The sequence below is a fragment of the Pelobates fuscus genome, chromosome 8 (assembly GCF_036172605.1).
Source record: "Pelobates fuscus isolate aPelFus1 chromosome 8, aPelFus1.pri, whole genome shotgun sequence".
In the NCBI taxonomy this organism is placed as follows: domain Eukaryota; kingdom Metazoa; phylum Chordata; class Amphibia; order Anura; family Pelobatidae; genus Pelobates; species Pelobates fuscus.
The window spans coordinates 139,463,535-139,484,159 of NC_086324.1; the positions used below are offsets into that span (position 1 = coordinate 139,463,535).

The 20,625-nt window shown below is 41.0% G+C and overlaps 1 protein-coding gene and 1 long non-coding RNA gene across 2 annotated transcripts in view; one reads left to right on the plus strand and one right to left on the minus strand.

Annotated features, from left to right (window-relative positions):
* CYTH3 (cytohesin 3) overlaps window positions 1-20,625 on the minus strand; it is a 103,806-nt gene that overhangs the window by 79,964 nt on the left and 3,217 nt on the right. The gene's annotated exons all lie outside the window — the stretch shown is intronic.
* On the plus strand, window positions 1,314-20,044 carry LOC134571078 (uncharacterized). Its single transcript, XR_010085181.1, has 2 exons — window positions 1,314-1,381; window positions 19,874-20,044. It is a non-coding gene; the product is annotated as an uncharacterized LOC134571078 (long non-coding RNA).

Consider the following 20,625-nt stretch of genomic DNA (forward strand, 5'->3'; position numbering starts at 1 on the left):
TGAAGGAGTCATAGTGCCTGCAGTCCTGTTCCACTCTCCTACTCCCCAAAGCCCTCTAGGCAACTTGTTAGAGGGCTTAGAAGAGCGGCCTCCAGCCACTACTTCAAGCCCTCTGGAAATGAGTCAGGTATCTTACTTACGGTTCTCATACCGTAACATACCCTGACGTGAAGCGTGCATGCACAGTGCGGTAAGGGTTGGCCATAGAGAATCCTTGTATTCCATTCTCTATGGCAGTAACCCAGGCGCATCACGGCCAAGAATTCCAGAGAAAATAGTATAAGCGTCTGTCATTCTCAGTTTTAGGCACATTCCCATTATGTAGGTTGGTATGTGTTACTTTTTCTAACAATCAGAAGAGGACTTAAACATAATTTTGGGATGCAAAGCCAAATTTAACCATACCTTCCCATTTCCCTGCAATTTCAGTTCCTTTTTATGGAAATGTGTTGCACGGTGATCAAGGTTTAATCTACTATGGTAACAATGGGCAACAACATTTATAGACATCGAAATCGAAGTGATGTACCCTTTTTGTGATGTACCCAAGGAGAAGAAACAGCGAGCATCTGTTTACGATTTAGATTCTTCTCCCTGCCCTGCCTAATTTGACGAGGCTGGTCTCTAGGAATATTCCGTTATACATAAATATGAATTACAAGATAACGTGACTTTTCCTAAACTGCACAAACTGGGATTCCAATGAAGAAACAAGTGTTCCTGACTTAACACAGGAGAAAAAAGGGGGGGAGGGGGGGGAGAGGAGAGAAAGAATGCAATTGGTCGTAATACTACTCCAAGATTCAGAAAGACTTTGCACAGATCCCCAGAGTCCCTGCATGAGGTCAGAAATTGCAATCAATTCCATATGGAATACCGACCAAATGACTGCAAGTCATGGCAAGTCCTCCCACAAACCTTTTAAGTACAAATGCTCTCAGCAAGTCCTTGTGATGGTTCTAAATAAATAATAAAAGCACAGTAATAAACAAGGACTGTTTAGCACAAAACACCATGTATAGCTAAGCAACACATCGCTGTCAGATGGGAGAGATCCCCTGCTTTTCTGAGACAATAGAAATTCTTCTTGACAAATGGAATTGGTAAATATTCTCCAAAATATATCACACCTAGGGTCATGATCTTTATTTTGGATATTTAAGAACCTTCAGGTTATTTTGGATTGGGGCCTTTGTGTACCTTTTTAAAGAAAGTTTTTCTATTTCAGGGTAACTGGATCATTAGACAGGAAGCAATATGTCTGGCCTCATTCGGGAATTAAATTTACGAATTGCAATTGTGGTTGAGGCAACATAAAGCCACTGAATTACACCACAAATCAACAAGGCATATTAAGGAATTGAATGTTACGTTACTTAAGGTACAGTTTTGTTTCTTTAATATTTTAGACGAAATGTGCTTGAAGGGTTTAATAATCACTTTTGTTAACTCTTCAAAGTTAAAAGGGAAAGCTCTCTGCACCATGACCAGTTATGCTCTTATGGCTATGGTACAAGAAGCTCCTGTACTGATCTTCCTTCGTCAATTATAAATTAGCGAACTTCCAAAACGGCTAAGGATCAAACATGTACAACTCCCCAAAAATACAAGGTCAAAAGAAAATTAAGGAAAAATTTCTACATTGATTCTTCATGTCTGCTACCACCTTTACAATACAGTATTAGGCCAATTCCATATTGGATTTTAAGGGATCATCATATTTTTAAAAACAGGCAGAAAAAAAAAATTATATAGATACATTTTTTCTAAATATATATTTCAAGGTATATGAACATCCCAGGAACCATAACTGTGCCTCAATTAAGTTGTTATGGTGCCTGGAAGTTCCCAGGCACTGACTTACCTATAGGGGATAAACCAGTTACTAACCGTCTAAACTTAAAGTGGAGTACACTGTGCCTGACAGCAATTGGTCCCTCTTCTTCCGGCAATGCCCATGGCTTGAATAAGGAAGCCTCTTACTAGGCCCAGTGATCGCTCCCCATTCATAAAACAAAAATTATTAATTTCCCCATTTCTGCTAGTTTATCATAAACTTGAAAAAAAGTCAAAATGTTCTCTTTAGTGAATAGATCCTAAAGTTTTTACAAACAAGTATTCATCGGTCCAAAAGCCACCATAAATCTTCAAAAAGAGGAAGTAGAAAAAAATAAAAGAAAATACACTAAAAGCAGTGCATGTCCATTGTATGGTCCTAATGAAGATGGGTGTACTCTAAAAACAAATTGTATAAGGAGATCAATCAAGGGCAGCTACACCACCATGCTATTTACAAGGGATTTTTTGTCCTTCTTACTAACAAAACCCTATATGTGCATGTTCTAGGCATCCGTAAACACTACAGCTGTCATCTTTAAAACACACACAAAAAAAAAAAGACAAAGAAAAAAGAAAAAACAGCTGCGACACACACTGTGTGACTATTTAGACCATCACCCATAGCATAGTATAAACATCTCTGCACAATTGCTGCTACACACTTTTGCATAACTTCAACTTATAGGGGTGTGCTAAGCACCATAACCACTAGATGACAAAATATGTGACTAATACGGCTACAGAATAGCAACTTATGGTAAGAACCAATAAAATGTAATTTAGTGCTTGGATTGCCTCGATGAAATTATATATGTGTCTATATGATAAAACAGCGTTTATGAGAAAACTAGTGACAGAGGGGCACCCTACAGATTTAATGGAAAAAAAAAAACCATTGTGTACTTTTTAAGAGAGAACACACGCAGCGTAGTGTAATAAAGTTTTTTTGTTTTTTTTCATTGGAAACCAGGCTAAAAACAGAACATTTCCCACAAAGGATTTCTTAGGCATTGACTGAGAATTAGGGTTGATTACAATTCAACACAGAGTATGCAGACATTTCATGCAGCCAAGAAAAAGGAAAATTAACTCCATCTGTGGAGACGCATCACTGCTGCACAACTGACAGCTATGAGACCAGGAATAAGGGAGCGTGATAGATCAGAAAAGGAGACTTAATCCATCACGGGGAGGTGGGGAATTAAGATCACATAAGTAAATACTTGGAATGCAGCGGCGGCTGGTGAAGTTTTAAGATGGCGGGGTACCAGACTGCTCCCAAAGCATTTACTCCTCCCTATACAGTACAGAGACACTCATACAATACAGAGAGCTGTTACAGAGATATCCGCACAGCAGACAGAGCTTGGGACAATAAGAAGATAGCCATAATTATCCCATACAGCCAGGATCACTGTGATGGATTACACAGAGCTGTAATACAGAGATCCCCGCATTGTACACGTCTCTGTATAATGCTCCAACTCTCTCTCTCTCCCATCTATCTTCCTAGCCCTACCTTACCGAATCTCATCTTCATTAGTGCTCCTGCTATCATACATTTTAGCGTTCTATTAAATATTACTGCTGTTATAAAACAGGTCAGCTCTCGGCACACAGTGTGCACATGGCTAAAGGATCTGATAGAGTCCAACCATGTCAGCTACCACTCACGATTAGTTAAAGCAGCAGGATACTGATGCATGAAAGACTCATAACCTGGGGATTTTTGGGAATTCTAAATTCATTTATAATCGAAGGCCAAAGTAGGTCAACAGGAAGCAAAGCTGACCTGTTAGGGTATTTTGGCCTTAAATTTTAGATTCACTTGAAATTCATGCAATTCATAACAATTCCCACACACATGAATAACCCTGAAAAGGTCCTGGTTATTTTCGCATCCCCATAGGAACAGAATTAGAAAATGTTTCTGGAACACTATACTTTCAGACTAGAAACTTATTATTCCCTAGTGCCACTACCTTCAAATGAAAAGTGAGAGTATTGACAGTTCTTTTCTCTACATCATCTTGTCATACTCACTTTTTAGTTTAATTGCAGAGCCAGCACAATTCAAACAGCCCTGCCCTATCAGCATCTCCTCAGAGAGATGAATTGAATCAATGAATCTCTATGAGGAAAGTTCAGTGTCTGCATGCAGAGGGAGGAGACACTGAATGTTTGGATGCATTTTAGGCAGTCATGACCCAGGAAGGATCTCTAACAGCCATCTGAGGAGTGGCCAGTGAAGTTATCACTAGGCTGTAATGTAAACACTGCATTTTCTCTGAAAAGACCGTGTTTACAGCAAAAAGCCTGAAGGGAATGATTCTACTCACCAGAACAAATTCAATAAGCTGTAGTTCTGGTGACTATAGTGTCCCTTTAAGAAATGTAAAAAGTGCCATAGTCCTTAACGTTTTGTCACGTGCCAACTGCCCTGCCTTGAGGATCAGATGCAAAACATTCCATTATTTACTGTCCTATCTATATGGAAATGGGACACTTCAAGTGCCACAACCATAAAGCTCATTGTAGTGGTTATGGTGCAAAAGTGCATTCCAATCCCTCTTAGTGTTCGTCAGACCATGTGAGTTGTGTTGGAGAGAACCACGCCCCTCACCAAAAACAAAACTTAAATCCACGGTCAACCCTGCTTTAAAAGAGCACAGTCACCAGATTTTTTTTGATTTTTTTATTATTATTATTATTATTATTACTATTAAAAGAACCCATGCAACATGTAATGAAGTTATATGGCATTTACATTTTTTTTTTTTTTTAAATAAAGTATATGTAAAAATACCTGAAAATGTGGCCCCTACTTTCACACACTAGATCCCGCTACCATATTGCTACACCTTCGATTGGGGTGAGGTAGAATCACTCTCTGCAGAGAAGTGATGTCAGCCATCGCCCGGTTATTCACTAAACATACGATTTTGTTCAAATTCAGACCACATTGGCAATTCACATATTCTCGATTTTTGTTAAATAAATCATGACATGGTGCAATAGGTCACAAGTTGTTTTACATCTGAGGTTGTTACATCTAATTGTTATGTCCTGATATGTAAAACCATAGAATTCAGAGGGTGTAACTTTTTTCCCCATTACAGTATATTTTTCTGGTGACTGTTGTCCTTTAAGTCTGATCTTGCAGAAGCAAAGCTTTAGCCCATCCAACCTTTGGCATCAATGAAGAAAGCACAGAGCTAACCCACCCCAAAGCTCTCAGCCTCTCTCTCTCCTACAAAAAGTTGGATGGACCAATGCCGAAGTTTACAATAGATTCTGTTGCCTAGTAAAAAAACAATGTATTTGGCTACAGGCACTAGTTACTGTATTGAAAGAAGTGATGGTCTGCAGTAGTTCCCTGGGTGGTGTAGGATTACAAAAGTGATTTATGAAATCAAGTCCAAGTGCTTGGGATTTGATTCACTTGTGGCCAATTAAAAGGAAAATGACACCCCTAAACAACGTCACCTTGCTGAAGAGCTCTGGGGGTTAAAATGTTCCTGCAACTTTATTTTATAGAAAGTGTAAATTTCAAGCAAAATCAGTTCTTTTATAACTTCCATACTGTAACACCTCAAACCTGACAGACAAGGTTCCCTTTCTCATTTGCTTGAGTGCTCACTCAGGTCAGAAGTTGGAGGTTCTTCTACAGAAGCACTCATTTCAATGCTTCCATAGGAGAAGCATTGCAAGAGCAGGAATAGATGTTTCTCTGTGTGAAGAGTTTGAATGGATGGGAGATATATTAGTAGTGAGACCTCTCAGAGGCAGAGTTGCAACAAGAAAAAAAAACACTCACTTAAACACTTTGAGGGGGACAAAAATGTAAAACAAGTGTCTCAAGGCAGCGAAAAGACATCAGCAGTGTTATTCCAAAGCAGATGTCCAATATATGTTGCGGTTTTGTAATAGCTGGACATCTGAATTTTTGTCACCTTTTTACCAAACCCAGTTTACATGTGCCACTTGTGTTCCCACAGCAGAACACTAAAAGCACGTTAACAATACGAACCATTTTAAGGATCACTGTGAGCAAGAAATGCAATCCAGAATTCTGGGTTAAAAAAAACAAAAAAGACACAGACCAATATGAAATTTAAAGCCTGTTTAAAGAAATTAAAAGCCTTTATTCCAACCCCACCAACTTAAAAATAGGAATGACATTACGAGTGGCCTCCCTTAAATAAACAAACAGTCAAGGAAGTGTCAGAAATAGTCTACTTTAAAAAGGAACAGATTTTTTTTTTCCAGATCCTAAATCATTCTTTAGCACCAGAAACAAGGCAAGTCACAGGACAGCGAACAGGTACATGCATTGGCATGTTATTCTAATGAGCGTTGTTGTGCATAACAATAGTATACCATTATTAAATGTTCAAAGGGAATGAAAAAAAAAAAACCGTGTGCATTGAAGATGGCTTATGAATGAAACAATCCACCCGCCTACAAAACACACACACACACACCACAAAGATTTGATTTGTGGGTCCAGTATTCTATGCATACGCTTTGCAAATGTATGGTTCTAATGTTATCCTGATTTGTGTTTCAAATTAAAATAAAGCCGCTCACAGGACCGTTTTCCAATGTGCTCTTAGTGGGTGTCAGCAGAGAACCACCAGAGGCTTCAAAAAGAAATGGAGTCAATGTAATTCTCATAGGGAAGCATTGTATTGGCGGAATAAGTCGATTGCAGCACATTTGCAGTTAGGCGGCAATCAGCAAAGAGCAGGTCAGGTGGCAGTAAAGAACCAGTCTTGGCACTGGATTGGTAAAATATGTACATTTCTCACAGTTTTGTGAATGGGAAGCTACTAAAAGGCTAAGAGCGTTAGTTGATGCTCTCAGCAGCTCACAGTCTAAGGGTTTCTGATTCAAGTCACGGAATGCGACATAAGTAGCTGGGCAGAGTTCACGGGTGCTGAATTCAAAACGTTATATTAAAACATTTAACGGTTTAATCCCTTCACGTAAGCCGGTGACCAGGGAAATCCTGGCAACATAACTATTACGATGAAGTTGTTTTTGTGACCAGTTGCAGGATAAAGGTGTATACATTTTCATATTTATTTGTACAAGTACAGATCAAGTAAATAATGGAATATAAATATAATACTAAAAAAAATCTGGGAAGTGATAGTTCTCTTTTAAAGTCTGATTATATCGGTCCTAAATGATCATCAAGATCGAATTCCTTACAACTTCATAAATAATGTTTACATTCTAAGGTATGGCTTTCCCCATGTTAAAATGAGCTCAGTCCTTTAGATAAATAAGACATTATGTCAGACTCCTTTACACATTCTTTCATAGAAGTACAGGCAGTAAAATAATGAGTATCCCCTAGGTATAGGATGTGGGATGTAATGCATTAAGACATCTTCCCTTTAAAGCGCAATCTTGGCACTTATAACATTAAAGGGCAATGTCCTATCATGGGAAATTTAAAATGGAATTGTACAAATGGCAAAGTTAATGGATTAAAACACTTGTAATGCATTAAAGGCTTCCCAACTAATTTGTACATAAGAAGTAGCATTCAGTCGGTGAAAAAGTCAGATTTGTTTGTCTGCCAATGCGTCAATTACATGCAGACACAATGCACAATGACATTATAGCCAATAGGAATAATGTCTCAGCCTGTGAATCAATAGGCACCTAAACAGGACATAGATGTGTCCGGTTTTAAATAGCCCAATTTAATCATCCAAACACTGTGCTATGCTAGACAGATGGCTAGCAAAGATATACAGGTAGAGCTATTAAACATTTTAAGTTTTATATACCAGGCACTCATCCAGGTCTGGACACAATAGTAACAAATAACGATATTGACAGTGAGCTTAACCCATTGAGGATCATGATATTGATCTACCTATTCTGCCCATTTTGAATAGAAAAGGCCTGAATTTTATTTTGATCTTATTAGGTACGGTAGTGTCAATATCATGATCCTCAATGGGTTAAGCTCACAGACACACAGTGTCACTGTAGAAACAGAAATGTAAGTGTAAAAGTGTACAACAATTTTCAGATACCTCACCTGCATGGTCAGCCGGTATAGTCTGATTTTTTTTTAAATTTCTCTCACAAGTCGTGATGCCACACCGCTGACTATTGCTTTGTTAATAACTGATTACCCTTATACAAAAAAAAAAAATTTTCTATGCCACAAATGTTATGCTTTGTCAATTTCTATACATGCTACTGCTGTTGGGGCACGGCATTAAAGCTTGTTATATTAAAGCGGCACTGTCATGCCGAATCCCGTTTTTTTTTTTTAACCCCCCTCCCGCCTCCACTACATCCAATCGACCCCCTAGTCACCCCCAAATGCCCCTAAGCCCCCCACATTACCTCTTTTTAATTCTTTATCTTCTGCCCCGATCTTTATTCAGGGCGCCGCCATCTTTGTGTGGGTAGGTGAAGTCCCTGTGGGACACGTCATCTACCCACACTACACAGACTGTGAGATTCCCGCACATGCCCAGTGAAACACCTGGACATGCGAACGGGAATTTCACCTATTCATTCATTCATTCATCAGACAGACGAATGAATGAATAGAAAAAATCAGATGAACAAACTAACACTGTGTATCAGTGTAAGTTTGTTCGTTCAGTTTATTACAAGGAGGGAGCTACCGGCGTGCAGCTCCCTCCTTGTAATATGTAAAGACAGAAGCGGTGGGGAGCTGTGCTCCCCACCACTTCATAAGCCCCCCAGGTCCCCCTCACTCTATGGGGGTCAATATGACCCCCATAATAGCACAAGGGAGATTAAAATCTCCCCAATAGCCCTACTCGCTATACCGCGAGTAGGGGCATGTCCACTAAACAGTGAGCAGCCTGTGGCTGCTCACTGTAAAAAAAAAAAAATGGTAATAAGGGGGGGGACCTACTGTCCCCCCCCCCCGGCCCCCACCCCTGCGTGGTGGGTGGGGGCCCTAATAAAACAATAAGGGGGGGACCTACTGTCCTCCCCCCCTGGCCCCCACCCCTGCGCGGTGGGTGGGGGCCCTAATAAAACAATAAGGGGGGGACCTACTGTCCTCCCCCCCTGGCCCCCACCCTTGCGCGGTGGGTGGGGGCCCTAAATGACCCCCCCCCCATCAAGGTGACTAGGGGTCCCAAGCCCCTAGTCACCCCCCACCCAAAACATTCTATCCCCTACCTACCCCCCTCACCCTAAAAATAGTGAGGGGGGAATAAAATAACTAACCTGTAAAAAAAAAAAAAAAAAAAAAAAAAAAAAACGAGCGCAAACAAAAATTAATCCATCTTCACCCATGGAGGGCACGCCGCGTACTGAGCTCCGCAGGGCGGGTCACGGCTTATAAAGCCTTGCCCCGCCCTGCAATTAGGCTTAGAACACAATGATTGGTTGGTTTAAGCCAATCAGAGTGCTCTGTGTCATTTTACACAGCGTGGGAAAATTCAAAAGAACTTTCCCACGCTGTGTAAAATGACAGATCACTGTGATTGGATGGTTTTCAAACCATCAAATCACAGTGCTCTGTGTCATTTTACAAGCGTGGGAAAATTCCAAAGAACTTTCCCACGCTTGTAAAATGACACAGATCAGTCTGATTGGATGGGTTTGAAAACCATCCAATCACAGTGATCTGTCATTTTACACAGCGTGGGAAAGTTCTTTTGAATTTTCCCACGCTGTGTAAAATGACACAGAGCACTCTGATTGGCTTAAACCAACCAATCATTGTGTTCTAAGCCTAATTGCAGGGCGGGGCAAGGCTTTATAAGCCGTGACCCACCCTGCGGAGCTCAGTACGCGGCGTGCCCTCCATGGGTGAAGATGGATTAATTTTTGTTTGCGCTCGTTTTTTTTTTTTTTTTAAAGTGCGACGGGTTTATGGATTTTTATTTGGCCTTTTGGGGGGCTGAAGTAAGAAGAATTTAGAAAAAAGAAGACGTCAAATGGCAAGTTTAATTTTTTTTTTATTACAGGTTACTTATTTTATTCCCCCCTCACTATTTTTAGGGTGTGGGGGGTAGGTAGGGGATAGAATGTTTTGGGTGGGGGGTGACTAAGGGCTTGGGACCCCTAGTCACCTTGATGGGGGGGGGTTCATTTAGGGCCCCCACCCACCGCGCAGGGGTGGGGGCTAGGGGGAAGGACAGTAGGTCCCCCCCCTTATTGTTTTTATTAGGGCCCCCACCCACCGCGCAGGGGTGGGGGCCAGGGGGGGGGAGGACAATAGGTCCCCCCCCTTATTGTTTTTATTAGGGCCCCCACCCACCGCTCAGGGGTGGGGGCTAGGGGGGAGGACAGTAGGTCCCCCCCTTATTGTTTTTATTAGGGCCCCCACCCACCGCTCAGGGGTGGGGGCCGGGGGGGAGGACAGTAAGTCCCCCCCCTTATTGTTTTTATTAGGGCCCCCACCCACCGCGCAGGGGTGGGGGCCAGGGGGGGGGGAAGGACAATAGGTCCCCCCCTTATTGTTTTATTAGGGCCCCCACCCACCGCTCAGGGGTGGGGGCCGGGGGGGAGGACAGTAGGTCCCCCCCCCTTATTGTTTTTATTAGGGCCCCCACCCACCGCTCAGGGGTGGGGGCCGGGGGGAGGACAGTAGGTCCCCCCCCCTTATTGTTTTTATTAGGGCCCCCACCCACCGCGCATGGGTGGGGGCCAGGGGGGAGGACAATAGGTCCCCCCCCCTTATTGTTTTATTAGGGCCCCCACCCACCGCTCAGGGGTGGGGGCCGGGGGGGAGGACAGTAGGTCCCCCCCCCCCCTTATTGTTTTATTAGGGCCCCCACCCACCGCGCAGGGGTGGGGGGAGGACAGTAGGTCCCCCCCCTGATTGTTTTATTAGGGCACCCACCGCGCAGGGGTGGGGGCCAGGAGGGAAGACAGTAGCCTCCCCCCCCCCAATCTTTAACCCCCGCGCAGGGGAGGGGGGGTGTTTATTAGTTTTTTTTTTGTTTTTGTTTTTTACAGTGAGCAGCCACAGGCTGCTCACTGCTTACTAGACATGCCCCTAGTCGCGGTATAGCAAGTAGGGGCATATTATTTACTAATACTAAGTAATCTTTACTTAGTATTAGTAAAGTTGGCTGAAAGACCAATTCAGGTATTTCAGCCTTTTAGTAGATAGCTCCCTGATACCGTGGGAATTAGGGAGTTATCTACTAAGCGGCTGCAAGATGCAGCCGCGGCAATGAATAGGATCGGAGTTTCATTCATTAGAATGAAATTCCGATACAAACAAAGTACCGAATTGCATCCTAACACCAATGGAGAAACAGTGCTCATTCTGTTAGGATGCAATTCGGCAGTTTTGCCGGCGTTCTGTCTAAGTGACAGGACGTTCGGCAATACTGACAGGAAGCATTGTGGGAACAGGGAGGAAAGCTAGGGATCATGGGAAAATTGCTCTGACCAGCGGAAATGAAGCACACTTTGCTCCTCCGCTGGTCAGAGCTGGTCAAGCGGAGGAATCCCATAAGACAAAGAGTCCCTACTTTGTCTTATGGTTTTAAAGAAAACTAAAGAAGACAGGAAGAAAAGAAGAACAGATCCTGAGAGAGGGGGAGAAGAGGAAGAGATTGAGGAAAGGTAAGTTCGGCATGACAGTGCCGCTTTAACTCATGCATGAAAAATAAAGAATTCTAAAAAAAAAAAAAAATGTTTAAATAAAAAGTATACAACAATGTAGTTGGTATAAAATATACAATAAAATGTGATTTGAACTCCTTTAACTCTATTGTCCTCATTAACATGTATGCAAGGTTTGAAATGCTATGCATCTATACCCAAATCCCTTGCGTACATGTTCACCATTTTAACAACTTGCAATTAAAAAAAAATTACATTAAGGTGTTACAACAAGCATAACCCACTGTACTGGTTATGACTAACCTGGCCTAGTTCCTCACTAATGAGGCAAACAGTCTGCCTTTTTACCTGGGTTTTGCAGAAAGCCAAAACGTTTGAAATGGCCAGTGACGCACATCCAGACACCAGATGCCAACGGCCATTTGTTGGCAGAGAGTGTCAGCTGAGATCTCTCAGCCAATAAAAGGATACATATGGGGGGCGGGGCCGGACCGCCATGCTGACCGGTCGCATGGCGGAGGGGCTCCGGAGGAACCGGGCCTTTAGGCCACAATAAGCGGATTATCATACCCGAACAGAGCCTGAAAATACCCACACAGCGGTGGGAGAGGTAGCGGACCCTGAGATCGGGAGCCTCGGAACCTACACGGGGAACACGAGGCGTCGGAGGCTGCAGCCCACCTGGGGGGGAGCGGGGTGGACGGCCGCTGCCCTGTCTCCCCACCACACTGCCACGTGCTGGAGGATTGGGGGCTGCCGGTCCTGTTCCCCCCCCTACTGGACCGGGGGGGTCATCCCGGTCCCCACTGGGACTACCAAGCTGAATGAAGAGCCGACTACAGGGCGCTGTACACCCAGGTCCCACAAGCGAAAATGGCGGCGGCCCAGAGCACTTAATGACACGCTCCAGCAACTCACAATCATAACCACACCGCTGACCTACACGAAGGGCGAAACGAGCACGCAGTGAACACCGGCTGGAGAGTGGAAGGGACCAAGAGAACCACCGGACCCTCTGCCCGCAACACGTGCCTCCCTGGCCGAAATATGCTATACTCACCTAAGATGGCGGCCTGTCCAGACTTCAAGCAATGAGCAACATGCAGCACAGAACCTTCTCTGAGGCAGTCGACTGTCAGCTGTAATGCATATGTTCCAGAATATCAGGCTAATGCCGACTCTGCCTCGAAGTATACCTGCCTTCTAACCCCACCGACAAGGCATCTGAGAGGGAACTGTACCTACAAGCGCAATGTCATCAGAATACCCCAGCTCCACAGAGCCAGCCATGCATATCGGGCTTCTCAAGAGGCCTGCTTCCAGGGGCCAACAGTGGACTGATTTACGACAGCAACATATGACAGGGTCAGGTCGGCTGTATATCCTCTGGATCTCTTACACCCTAGATACACGCCACCAAGCCTATTTAAAACGGACCCTCTTTTATGTGACTTATTTTTATGTTTTTTTGTTTTTATGTTTATTTTTTATTTTTATTATGCCGTTAATTTATGCACTTCTCTTCTCTCTGCTTGACCTGCTATATATACTTACAGTGTCTCATGCATGTTTAATCCACGTATTCTTAGAATGTAACCACGGTAGCTTCACACAGCCACCAACACACACGCAGGAATTAGACACCAAGCAAGTCAATAGCGATATACTGTTTAAAGCAGAGGGAAGCCCAGCTAGCTTGCGTACTTAAAACGAAAATCGTTTCTGCATGATTATGCTTGATCTGAGCGTGCCGTTATGCTAACCTGAGAGCAAGGCGCAAAGGGCATACTCGGACGACTAGCTAGTACCAGGGAATGCTATAACATCGAGCTGAGCTAATATATTTAGGTCATATATAAAATTAAGCAGGCACCTCTGGCCACCTGCTTAAAAATTATATATGTACCTAACGATCCTTATCCTACAGTTCGTATACGAAAAAGCTCCTGCCAATGCTTAACCTTTTACGTTATAGAACAGTTCGTAATCGTTTGTTTCTCATGATAAATGTTATAAAAATGTGCTAGCCAATCCATGCCATAACAAGTCAATGTTCATAACAAGTCTGCAGTTGCTGTTGTGGCACTGTAAGACAAATTATATGTTCTTTAATATGCACAAGAAAAATAAAGAATTATAAAAGCAAAAAAAAAAAAAAAAAAAAAAAAAGGATACATATGAGAGGCAAAAAACTGACCTTAGTCAGCCCAGATCTCTTGTTCCGTCCGGGCTGATTAAAAAAAAGTACTAACAATGCTGGCAGGGGTGGCGGTATACCACCACCAGCATCATAAAACATCTGAAACACTGCACAGAGTCCAAGAACCATGACCACTTATATCTAGCGCAGTGGTCATGGTGTGTGGAATAACCATTTAATACTGTTATTTGGTCTTTAATGGATGGTCGTTAAAAAAACCCAAAAAACAACCCATTTACAGAATAATAAGAAACTAGGAACAAATATACTGATGTTTTGTCATTAAATAAAATTTGCATTTCTGCATAAAGACTTTTTTTAAAATAAATAAAATAACTAATTTAAATATTACTGTGCAGATATACCGGTACACCAAAAAACCCTTTGGATATTTTGGGGGGCAAATAGCTTTGAATTGAAGGGCAACATCAGACCACCAGCTGTACATATCCAATCATAATCCTCAAGCTGTTCTAATACAAGTGGCTGGTAGTGGAGGTAGTTGCAGTCCTGTAACAGCCAGAAGGCCCCATATGGCCTAACATGAGGTAATCCGCATCTCAAAATACCAAATAAAACCGAACAGCATTACAATTATAAAGATGGTCCGGTAATTATTTCCTTCTGCCTGATAAATGAGCCAACATGGTCTCTAAAATAAATTTCATTCAATTAAATAAATAAAAGATATAGTGCAGCTTTAAATTACAATTCTCCTGCCTAATAGAGATCTGTGAAAGGACCTTCACATATAAAAAATGTGAATAGAAGCAATTTTACACTATTGGCCTGATTTCTAATAGAATTGCCACAAAGTGAAATTAATCTACGTATTAATATTTCAGGTGATACGGATATCTGCTGCTTTGTTCCTTGACATCGTACTTATTTTAAACCTTGATAGAAGTAAAGACTGAACATTGTTCTAGAATATTCAACTCTCACACTGTATGTTTAACTAAAAAGTGCCATGTTGGTACTCCATTTTCCCCAAACACAAAAAAAAAAGAAAAAAGGAAAGTCTTTATGTAATGTTTATTTTACATTTAAAGGGACACTATAGTGACCAGAACCACTACAACTTAATGTCATTTTCTGTTATCTACAGCCTGCTCCTGCAGGCTTTTTAATGCATGCACTGCCTTTTCAGATAAAAAGGGCAGTGTTTACATTGTTGGCTAGTGACACATCTAGAGGCAGTCACTCAGACTGCCACTAGAAGTGCTTCCTGGGTCAGTGCTGCACGCTTCTCACAGAAATGCATTGATTTAACGCATCTCTATGTGGACATGCTGATTGGCACAGGCATGCGCAATAGCATCACGATGGGAATGCATTGGATTAGCTGAGATAGTCAAATTTGATGATCTCAGCCAAGGAGATGGAGCTGGATAGGACCAGCTGTGGTGAGACAAGCGCGGCACTTGAAATAAGGAGAGTCATATCACCTTTTACTCATCTGACAGGGGACCGATCATCTAAACTTTGCTTTTACAAATATAGTGTCAGCAATACAGGTTTATATTTCTCGCACTATAGTGTTCTGTTAAATAAATTACATTTGTAGAGTAGAGTTATTTTTTTCCCTCTAAAAGCATTTTTGAGCCATCAACACATCTAAATAACCTCTTTCTTGCATGCTGCATAATTTGGAAGACAAGACACAAACATAAAAATGAATGAAGCCATCAGATAGAATCAAGTGCAGGCATCTTAAAATGGAATTGTGAATGCATAATGAACAAATAAAGTTGGGTGAAAATTAATTAAAGGAGTACTCCAGACACCCACACAATAGGTGCAAAGGAAGATTAAGGCTTGTTAGAGTTGCAGTGTTATTCCTCCCCTCCTCTCGCCCCCATTATTAGCAGGATGGGGGGGGGGGGAAGAGGAGGGGGGAGCAAGTATTAATGTAAGGTTAACTTTCTACAATTAAAGTGAACTGGCCTACAACTCCCACAATCTCTTGTTGTGCCTATAAAGTGCTGCTTAAAAGGTTACTCGAATATACACACCCACTTTTAGAAGTGGTCATGGAGGAAGGAGTCCATTTGTGCAGGGCTTCTGCGAAGCCTGAATATTTGCAGCAAATACAGTAACCTTAAATGTATCTTTGTACATGTATGAAGAATGAATCAGTCCAGCCAGGAATCACTTTAAAACCATCTTATAATATTGAGAAATCACATTCGTTAAAAAATAAATAAAATAATGTCTGCAGTTCACAGTATTCAGCTTATCACAGAAATACATTTTAAGCTTCTGTGCTCTCCGATTTGACCGTTTCACAGAACACATTGGTCCTGTCCTGAAGATGTGAGTCAGGCTCTCACACTTTTTGGAAGAGGCTGTTCCTTTCCTATGCTGACCCAGTGACTTATCACTCATGGAATGACTCAGGAGGGGTGTGATCAAGCCAGAGGGAAGACACATGGCCAAGTGGACTTGCAATTCACAAAAATGTGAATGAGTAAGCCAGCTTTAGATAGGGATTTAACAATCAAATACCAGTTTCTATATAAAAATAAAAATAAAAAAAATTGTACGATCCCAACTCACTATTGCACACAAACATCACGTTATAAAAAGAAGGATAAGTAAATAGTGAATCTTTAACAGCATGAAACCATGTTTTTTTTTTAATTCATTAACCAAGCCTTAACCTTAAAGCACACAGATTAGCACTTGTAGATCTTTGTCATTCTAGGCCATGGTCAAAATGATCTGTATTAGATCAACATTGTCCGTCCGTCCCTGGTCTGACCATCTATTTTCTTTCTGTGTTTTTGTGACAAGGATTGAAAGACCACCATGATATACATTTAAGAGAAAAAAAAAAGAAAAAAAAAGTATATAGCAGCTGCACTGCAAAATTCCTTCAGAGAAACTACTTTCTTACCAAAATACAACATGGCTATTTATTAAAGAAAATGGAGGGGGTGGGTTGCGACACACTTCCTGACTCCATAGGACTTGGCTGCGTTTTCAAATATCCCTTCCTGATCCTCCAAATTCTCTATGTTCTCTACTTCCTTTGTGACTCCAGCTCCAGAGAGCCCTGCCACTTTAGTTAACCAAATTTTCATTTAAAACACCTCAAAAGGATCTGTTTCTTGGCATTCTCTCTGCCCCAGAATGTATTTCTTCCTTATCTGCTTCTATCACTTCCGTAGCCCCCTATTCTTTTATTTCCCACCTGATTTTAACTTCTCTGATGAATGCTTTAAATTACTGAAAAATAAATTGTTAAATTTAAAAGGATTTATAGGTTGTTGCCATTTCTTCCCAGAATCCCTACTAATACATACTAATACTGCCTTAAAACAAAACTTTGCTCCCTTATGCAATGTTGGGGCGTGTGGGTTTCAATCCACACAGGGGGAAATTGGTCAAGGAAAGATGGGCGTTATTTTAAGTGCAAATCCCTAAATGATGGGAGATATTCTATTGGTTGCCATGGAGATTGCTCCTTATTTAGAGCTTTGCCCCAAAATAGCACCAGTTTTTGCCTAGATAAGTCTCCGCCATAAATGTTTAACTGTATATTATTACAATTCTAAGAAAACTTTTGATACACAGAACCACCACATCTCTAGAAATTGCACCAATGAATAAAACATTGTAAATAACCTATAATGTGTTAAAAACCACCCAGAGCACCATAACCACTAACCATCAGCTTATTGACAGAAAGTGCTCAGCTGACTCTCTCAGGGAATGAGCCGGCCCTGGACAGCAGTTCTTAGCTAACTGGAGCCTACAGAAGTTTATTTGCGGGAGTTCTACCTCCATTAGATGAAGCAACTAGACCACGGCGGACTCCCGATAAGGATGTCAAACTATTCACAAATTATTTGGCAACCTGGGAGGGTGCAAGTGCACTCCTGGCAGTTAGTCCACCCATTGTACAGCGCTACGGAATTTGTTGGCGCTATATAAATAATAATAATAATAACGGCTACAGGACACTGTAGTGTTTATGGTGCTTGGAATGTTCCTTCAACCTTTCGAAAGACTTTGCAAATGACATCACAATGCAGTTTAGTCCTGGCGAAAGTCTCTGACTGCCAGGAGCAAAGGACAACATTTATAATAATTGTCATTTTTCACATCTCATAAATACATATTTGTGAAAGGAACACTATAGGGTTAGAAAACACAAACATAAATTCCTGACTCTATGGTGTTAAAACCACCATTTAGCTGGCTTGCCACCCTTAGAAGAGATTAAAACATACTTTATTTCCAGCACCGTGCACGTTGATTTTAATCCAATCCATTGCTTTCCCATGGGGGCGGGGCCAAACACTGTTTTGGCCTATCAGCACCTCCTTATAGAGATGCCTTGCTGAACGGCAGTGCTGCCTATTGTGCAGCACTGCCCCTGGAAGCACCTCCAGTGGCCATCTCTGAAAAGGCAGGGTTTGCATGAGTCTTATTAAAATTGTGTTTCACATGGTCAAAAATTAGGCATTTTCAATGACCTAATTTGGGAGCCACATTAGCCAAGTTTTAAAGCACACTTTATGAACACAGAGAAAATTGAAGTATTTCTGTATAAAGTAAAGATTCTAACAGTAGCACTGCACATGGGGCGTGTTTGTCTGTTTGGACAAGGGGCTGCAACTTTACACTTGATGCATTTTTAAGCCAACAAATGTTCCTTTGTCTTGTTAGTGGTTACAAGGGCAGCACTCTCCCCAAGTTGTGCTAGATTGTCGGAGGCAATGACTTGGAACAAAATAGGTAAGAAATCAAAATTAAGTCAGTGAATCGGACAATCACATTGATGGTTTGTTCTGCTTTCACCTTCCCCTCTTAGGGAATTAAAAGTGTCACCACGTAATGACCCAATAAATAATAAACTGATACAAAATTAAATAAAGTCCCATCACGATGAAATGAACCACTTTTTTAGTGCATTATGTAGACTAGGGCTAAACATTTCCACTGGCAAATGAAAATTTAGCAGAAATTAACTTTTAGAGCATGGCTAGCGTTGTAGAACCAAGCCTGAAGACAATGCATCAAAATGCTCACTTAAACATATTGTCCCTTTTAGAGGTTATTGAAAGGAATCTGACTCAATCTGAAACTAGAGCAGAAATCTAAGTGTCACTGACTATTTTGCTTCTTATTTTCTGGAAATTTTTGGCACAGTTGATTAAATCTGCAGGCTTTTTCCCCCATCTGTTGATTATTTTGCTCTGTAACTTATTTTTTTTTATATATATGCCATTATTTTTGGTGATGCAACAGAATTGTAAATATTCCCACTCAAAAAAAATGAAAAAATAAAAAAAAACATTTAAATATTGAAACTATGATTAACATATCTAGTTTACTGAAACTGTAGCAGAGTATTTTCCAGATTATTTTGGAGAGAGTGTAAAAAGAATTATGGCATATGCGGACCACTCTCACCAGGGTGGTCTAAGGGAATGTGTATGTGAGGGGGGAGCTCGGATGTATCCATTCCCCTTATCAATGTCCTGACCAGCTAGGACCCCCTTACCTTACTTGCTCGCCTTTGGTAAAAATACTACCCCACCTCCCCTTTTTTATTTGGTAGCCTAAAAACCAAATTCAATGCTTTTCCATCCCAGAATGTGACTGTGAAAGCAACTTGTTGAGTTCCTCAAAAAACTCTTTCCAGAGTTCATTAAGGAAGAGTGATCACAGTTTTTCTTGCAAAAATGGAGAATAAGCAAAAAAAGACTATTCAAAATCAAAAATTCATAAAAAGGGACACAGACAAACCCGGCTAGGTGGAACTTCATCTAGAACAGTCTAAGCATGCTAAGTTTGAGAAATCAGTATGATCCAATCATTAATTAAAGAAATGAAAAGTTTCATAGGTTACTATACTATCAACTTGTGGTTTACAAGAATTTAGAAAATTCAATGTAATAAATTGAACGCAGATGTTCCTCAAAACACAAATAATAATGGTTTCACTTCATAGCAGCCAAACAGGTCAGCCAACTTCCTTCTTAAAACAAATGCTACAAGTCTCTGGAGCCCTTCAACATACATTAAAAAGAAACACATGTACAACTGTGCACAGACCAGTCTCCAGAACAGGCTCCACAGGTGGGCGAGCAGACTGAATACTTTATTAAGCAGAGAATTATTGAAGATTTATAACATAAGCAAGATATTTGAATTTATAGGGTCAAATTGTTTAAACATTTTTTTTTTCCTCCAGACTAACTTAATCTGCAATTTTTCATGCAGGAAAACAAAAATGTGCAAAAAAAACTCAAGGACCTCCAAAAAGGCCCGAGGTGGAATGGCAGACGACTTGGAAAAATGATTCAAAGAGCAGAACTTTGTTCGTCAAAGAAATACCTTGTCAACTCTTGCTATTTCCTGTCTACTACAATAAATGAGGATGAATAATTACAAGAGGATATGATTGAATCGCATACCAAAATAAAATTGTAAAAAATAGAATTAAAAAAAACCCTTTTTTTAAAAAATAAATAGCCAACTTCATGATTAGATATTTCATTTTGTGGTAGGGGTCCCCCCATTTACCTCTCCTTGCAAATTTGTATGAATGTTTCTTTAAAAGTATCAACAATCCAGTTCTCATGATAAGGTTTATTAACTAAGCAAGTAACTAGAGAACTGACAAGCAAATTGCAAAGCTTTTAAAGTCAAAAGAGCCACCTCTATTGGAGGACTTCCTGATTTTGGACAGTTTGATAGTGTTGGACCTTATTGAATGTGCAAAAATACCAATACAAGTATAGCCTTATTCTGCAATATCATGATCTTTTGTGGTCGGTTACTATATAAGCTGAAACAAAGCCTTATTGACCACAAAATCCTAATAAAATAACAGTGACAAAAAAAGTGGGTCTCTATAAAATCCCAAATCCTTTGATTTTTGCAGATATAAACTACTATATTTGTGGTATGAAAAGCATGATGTTCACTCTGATTCGTTTTATTTTAATCTGGCCATTTCCAACTGGTTTTGA